Below are 6,498 nucleotides of genomic sequence, written 5' to 3'. Positions count from 1 at the left end.
GTGGTAGATTGCCCACTTCCACCTTAATGATAAGAGCGAAGAGTCTATATATATGTCATGAGAGAGTTGACACAGGATAGTTGACATTAAGCGTGACCGCGCAGAAGCTGCCCTGGTGAACGTCGTCTTTCTTCTCCGCCTTCAGTTTTGACGCTTGGTCACGCTTTGCCTGCTAATTTTGCAAAGAGCTCGTGACAATCATAGTAAAGGTGGTCCGGCAGCGCCATACGGTGCCTAATTAAAATCTTCGAAAATTCGGCATGTTGTGTTGATATATTGCCTGATACGTGGTAATCTGCTAAAAGTCTCATCTCTAAAAAATTAACGACTTCCCTGCTAAGCCATTAATACATTGATTAAGAATGAACTACTGTGCAGACTGGACGAGATTCATGCTTCATAGCCCTAAATACTATGATAAAGAGAACGTAGCGACGACGCGTGGCCTGTCTTTCAACTGAAGGTTTGTAAAAAAACGCTGGCCGAAAAAATATGCAACGTCAAAAACAAACGAAAACAAGAGGTTGACTACACTGTTTATTCATATGCAGACTCCCTCCTTATGCATTAACGAACGAAGAGCATTAAGAAATAATTGGCAATGTTAATGATGATGATAAATATGTAAATATGAACTAACTTCAACAAGTTATTTCGCTCAGGAGTACCTTGTCCACTAGCGGTTCATGTCTCCTAGTCGTGTCAGTCGAGGAGTTGTTGACACCAAGAGCCAAATCGGTCGTCGGGTGCTAGAGTTCCTGGGTCACGAGGGCGGTGCCAAAGACCTTCAAGTAATGCCATCTAAGATCCACCTCATCGACGACTGTCAACAACGCAATACCATGAACAACCTTCGCCTTGCTTGACATGTATTTATTCGCGCAATGAACGGCTGAGGGAGCACGTTGATAACATTGGTAAAGATGAGGGGGAACGCCTCCCTTCGCAATGCAAAGCCTGCCTATACATGCTGGCCTTGGGCAAGTTAAGCTTCTGGGCAAGAGCAGGAACCTAACTGCTTTGTAATTATTGGAATCTTTTCATATAAGGAAACCAGGGGCAGCTTACGTTAGTGAGATGTCTATCGCGTTGTTTTCTTCTGAAATGAGCTTCTCAAAAGGTAACTTTCGTGATGCCGTGTTTCATACTACAAGCATTCTGTGCGCCGCACGTGCATGCAAGACTTTCTTGTTGGCGCTTCTGTTTGCGTTTCCGTTTCCCTTGCTTCATGCTGCACACTTCACACCAAGACCACGTTATATAGTAAGCGCAACCAGCAATTTGGCCAAGTAAAACATTTTTAGAACACGCTTTGTCTATTCCTAGGGTTCTTTTTTCTCCTACCAACGTTGTTGTAAGTATTGTGACCGACTCGTGGCTTGGTTCCTACCATAAGCAAGCGCTGTAGTGAAGCGGTTAGGACTCCCAAGCTGTTAACAGAGTTAACTCTGCACTCATCACCGCCACAATGCTCAAGCACCGAAAGCCTGCTCGACGACTGGAATCATGACCGACACTTTCAGCACCAGTTTCGACGCCATCCTGCAGGGCTTCATCGTTGATGCATGGCAGCTACTCGATTTCTTTTCTAAGCAGCTGAAGTCTGCGCAGTCCCAGTACAGCATGTTTGGAAGAAACCTTATTACCATTTATCTCACTGTGTGATACTTTTGTCACCTCATCAAGGGCCATCTGATTGCAGTATTTGCAGATCACAAGCCCCCTTGTGCAAGCCATTAGCGCCTCCGCGTTCTTTTGCGCAGCATTTAAGTCTCCAACTTTTGTACATCTTGGAATTGAGGACCATATTTCATCCCATCAAAGCAGCAGTCATAGAACCAAATTGGCGTCTTCAGTCATGTGGGAGCAGCTTACAGTCTACTGCAAAATTCATTTTTCATTAACGACGGCTTACTCGCGAGTCAGTGACATGGCGAGGCTTAACTTCATGGGCAATGGAACTCGGCAACATTCCTGCGATGGGAAAACGTTGTGTTGGCTCCAGGATCCGTTGTCTGTGATACATCTACTGGTGCACCTCAGCCATTCATACTGGAATTACAACGCCGACATGTTTGCGAGGGCGTCCACCACATGTAGCCTTGCGGGATCCGCGAACACGGAAGCTCATTTTCAGTCGCCTCGTTTGGCTCCAATGTAACACAGAAATTCGTATTGGGTTTGTTGGTGCATTTCGTGCGAATGTTCCAAGATTCAGCATTCTGCCTTACCTCTTGCTATCACGTGATGCCGGTTTGGCAAAGTACTAACATCCATCGGCTGCTACACACAATGACCGGGAGGTACAACCATCTCTGACATCTCGCAAACGGTTGCTGCAGGTGTTTTGTCGAGACCGATCGCATGGTTTGGCTTCTACTCATCGACTGTCCCTGATCGATGGCAGTCGTTCGTTTCAACACTGTTCGATGAACTGCAGAAGTTTCTAGGATCTATGTATCTTCGCCCGGCTGCTTATCGTGCGCAGTCCAATGGATGTTTTGGGCGCTTTCAGCCACCCCTAAAGTCTTCGATTGCCATGCATAAGTTTTCTGAAGAGTGGACGCTCCGACCCAGACCTCTTGTTTCTCTTGGAATCGAACATATACTCAAGAGCGACCTGGGTTGCTCCTGGGCTGAATCAGTATATGGCACTGAACAATGGATTCCGTGCAAGTTCATCGCAGTAGCTGACCTGATTTTTATGGCATTTGCTGCTGATTACGTTTAAGACCAAGGAGCCTGTTTCAACTAGCCCCACACAATGACTACAAGCTCGGAACAAACCAGTTAATTGAATCCTTCACCGCCACTAAGCTCGGCTGCCCGCCTCCCGGGCACAAATGTGCTGTATGGGAGCCTCTGCAACCCCACTACTGCCGCTCGTAGCCACCTCTCGAGCGTCACTCGACTAACTTCGTCTTGAGTGTCAATCATCCACAGGACACAAGGAAGATGTAGCGCCTGAAGCCTGCCTACATGGAGGCAACCTTACCGTCAACTGCTCCACTCGGCGACACATTGCTGCTTTCTTCTAGTGAACCTGTCCCAGCTGTTTTTCGTCACACCTCACGTCACGTGGAGTTCGTGTCGCTCGTTGGATTATTCTACGTACTTTAGAAGCAGGGAGCCCTCAGTAGCGGCAGCAGTATTTGTGTTGCACCAGATATGTAACAGATGCTCGGATCCTCACGAGCGCCGATGCTCCGTACAGTGTGCGCCACCACCGGCTAGAGTTCGGTAGATTGAACCAAGCCTGACACATTTCTGGAGGGTCATGTCTGCTCCGTTCGGAGGCTATGCGGGTAGGTGCTGTCGCCCATAACGCCAGCGATGCAACCGGCTCGCGAAGCGGTACCACTGTCGAGAATACTCTCGACAGTAACATTTGTCATGCTCCAGCGAGGCAGTTCTATAACACCTATCTATGTGGCGCCCGATATGTTAGCCTTTAAATGTGCAGAGCTTACTTAAGTGGTAGAATGATTCACTGGTAAAGATTGCACGGAACTTTATTTGAACCGGCTTGGACGTCTGCAATACCATTTCTCTAATATGTGAGCAGGCAAAACCACTGAGAAAGCTTTGGTGCCAAAATATTTGCGAACTGGAGTCCTAACATTAGCCCATAAAAATCTACTGCCTGAACATTAAGACACCAAGGGGAACATAATCCCGGTAGTGACTTCAGTTTACTAAGCGCAGAAAAACACAGAAAGACAAAGCGCAGAAAAACATAAATATTCAGTAGGAATTTAGCGCTAAATTCCAGAGAAATGCACCAGAACTATGTCGTACCTGCTTGAGGGATCGCGTCCACGTCTTAGATGGTGTTCACCACATTGAAAAATCTTGCAAACGGGCCCCATCTACGAGGAGTGAAGTGCAACTGATAGTGGTGCGGAGCAGACAACCACCAGCTTCTGTCCAGTTTATATATATATATATATATATATATATATATATATATATATATATATATATATATATATATATATATATATATATATATATATATATACTTCTCTCCCACCTTGACACTCCTGATGCTGACGCAATAAGAACCTGTGTAAGACCTTGAGATACAATCCGAAGTACACTTCCGAGGGGGAAGGTAAGTAGAGCACCGAGTAGTGTGCTGATGTTGACTGCTACTTACGTAGCAGTCAACATCAGAGGGCTGCTACCTTCAAGCTCTAGCAAGGAAACCGGCCACGTACTCTTGTAGATTTTGCCACGCTATGGGCCCGACGAATGCCACTGCTGACAATCTACTTAGCGATCGTACTCGATGTGACCGTTGAGGTGTTCTCGAAAATAAGTTCTCCACGGGAGGTCTTCTGTGACCCAGCCCCGTGTTTCACATCGCATGCGATGAGAGGTGCAAAGGCTCTTCTTTCTATCGAACACACCGGCCCATTGTCATATAACATTCAACGTCTTCTTCGCGAATCTAAATAAAGTACTAATAGAGATCTTCCGGAAGCTTTGCCAGGAACAACTCTAATCCTGCGACCCGTAAAGAGTCACGTTTTTTTTTAGCACACGGAGGTGCCACAGACAAATATTGCGTTACAGCTAAGCCGGGAGTTCCGCAATGGTTTTCCTGCGCCGTTTGAGGCCACAGAATTGATGAGAAGGCGCTCCTGCGCCTACATGCAATGGGAACCACGTAGCGTTCCCCGTATACGAATTCCGGTAAAGATTACTGTTGCGCAAGTGACCGCGGTGAGGGCAGCTTGACTGTACCATACAAAGCAGGGAATGACGTAATTACACTTTTGTACGTAAAAGAAGAACCCGCCTAACAACTGATTTATGTTGTGACAGTGCTATGGGAAGGCCACATATAGTTGGGACTCCTGAAGAGCAGCGTGCGTTGGAGGCGCGGCGAATTTCTCTTCTCTCTGGTGCACTCTTTGCAGGTGGACGAAGTAGCAACTCAAGCCAAGTCGCAGGCCATCGAACAGTCTTCGGCTGGTAATTAGGTAAAGTGCATCAGAATGTCGCCACGTGAATAATTTTAACCAATGTTGAAATGGCTGGTAACTCTAGTTGTCGATTCGCAGTAAAACCACCTTCGCCGTGTGGACTGGAAACCATTTTTTTTCTCTGGGAGAATACAATGAACAATCATAATACAGAAGACACCTTGCGCCAGCCTGCCCCAAAGGGCAGTTGCTGGTGTCGATGCGCCGTGTCTTCGTGTCTTTTAGCCAGTAAATTTTTATCTTTGCTTTTCATGTTACATTAAACCGCCTCCATGTTTGAGGTCAGCTAAGGCTTTGTTTGACTGTGGCTGTGCAAGCTGGCGCCATGATGCTGGAACGCAGCCTGTGTGAAGGCCGCACGTAAGAATTCCCAAACAGCTTGCATTATTGGTTACAAAATAAACGTTACCTTGCGGGTACCATATTGTAATAAAGAACTACTTCATTACACGGTCTCTTTAGCGCGCAATAGTTAATTGTTGATTTTGCCGTGTCTACGTTGGAGGCCTGCTAGGAGGTGGCACGGCTGATGGCCTTGTCTGGCAACGCCGTGTGCGCAGGAGTCACGAAGCAGCCGTATGATCCGGGCGCCGGCGAAAACTTGCAGGTAGCATCGGTGACGAATCATCACAAAGACAGCCACCATATCGACTCTTCGAAGAGTGGAAGAAGTCATTTATACAGCTTCAGTGTCTTCGAGGTATCCTAATGCAAGCAACGTAGCGCAGTAAGGACGAGGGACAAGTCGAAACAGGACAAGCATTAGCCCTGTCCCTACTTGTCCCTCGTCCTTGTTGCGCTACGTTACTTGCATTACAATGAATAACCGACACGCCCAAACCAATTCCCTTCTATGTATCCATTGCTCAGATCGGCATACATGTGCGAACAATTTCGCTTGCCTTTCGAGCTTATATTCGACCCTCAAGTAGGGGGAATATATGCTTGGCTCAAAGTATTATGACTAAAGAAGAATCTGATTAAACCCATATGGCCTACGGCAGCCTCCTAGACTTGAGGTAGTGCTTATACACCCAACTCAAAAGGTGGCACGCAGAAGGTGAGGGAAAGCTTAGACGTTCCAGAAGCGTTAACGCATTCCCTTTCATTTATTTACATCGCAAGCAGCGCTACGAATGCTACAGGCACTTCTCTAAATGACCACATTATTTAAGACTGAAAAAAAAAGCATGTGTTGCATATGGAACAACAACAGCAACAAAAGATGGCTAGGTATCCAGTAATTGAACGTAATATTAGGTCTGATACTCTGATAAAAGGTGGAAAGCTGGGTGAGCTGCTGCGGTAAAATTATGAAAGAGTGTTAAGGCGCATCAGCCTGTTTCTTCTGTTCGTTTTTGTTTTAGCACGGTATCACCATCACACACTATTGCGCGTTATTAAATATTACGTGGACAGCACTACATATCTGAGCTTTTTTTTACCACTGAAGGAGCAGCGTGACACCGAAAGGGACAGTCGCACTCACGACTCAAAACAGGGCGTC

The sequence above is a fragment of the Dermacentor variabilis genome, chromosome 7, assembly GCF_050947875.1.
Source record: "Dermacentor variabilis isolate Ectoservices chromosome 7, ASM5094787v1, whole genome shotgun sequence".
In the NCBI taxonomy this organism is placed as follows: domain Eukaryota; kingdom Metazoa; phylum Arthropoda; class Arachnida; order Ixodida; family Ixodidae; genus Dermacentor; species Dermacentor variabilis.
Note: the sequence above shows the minus strand (reverse complement) of the source record.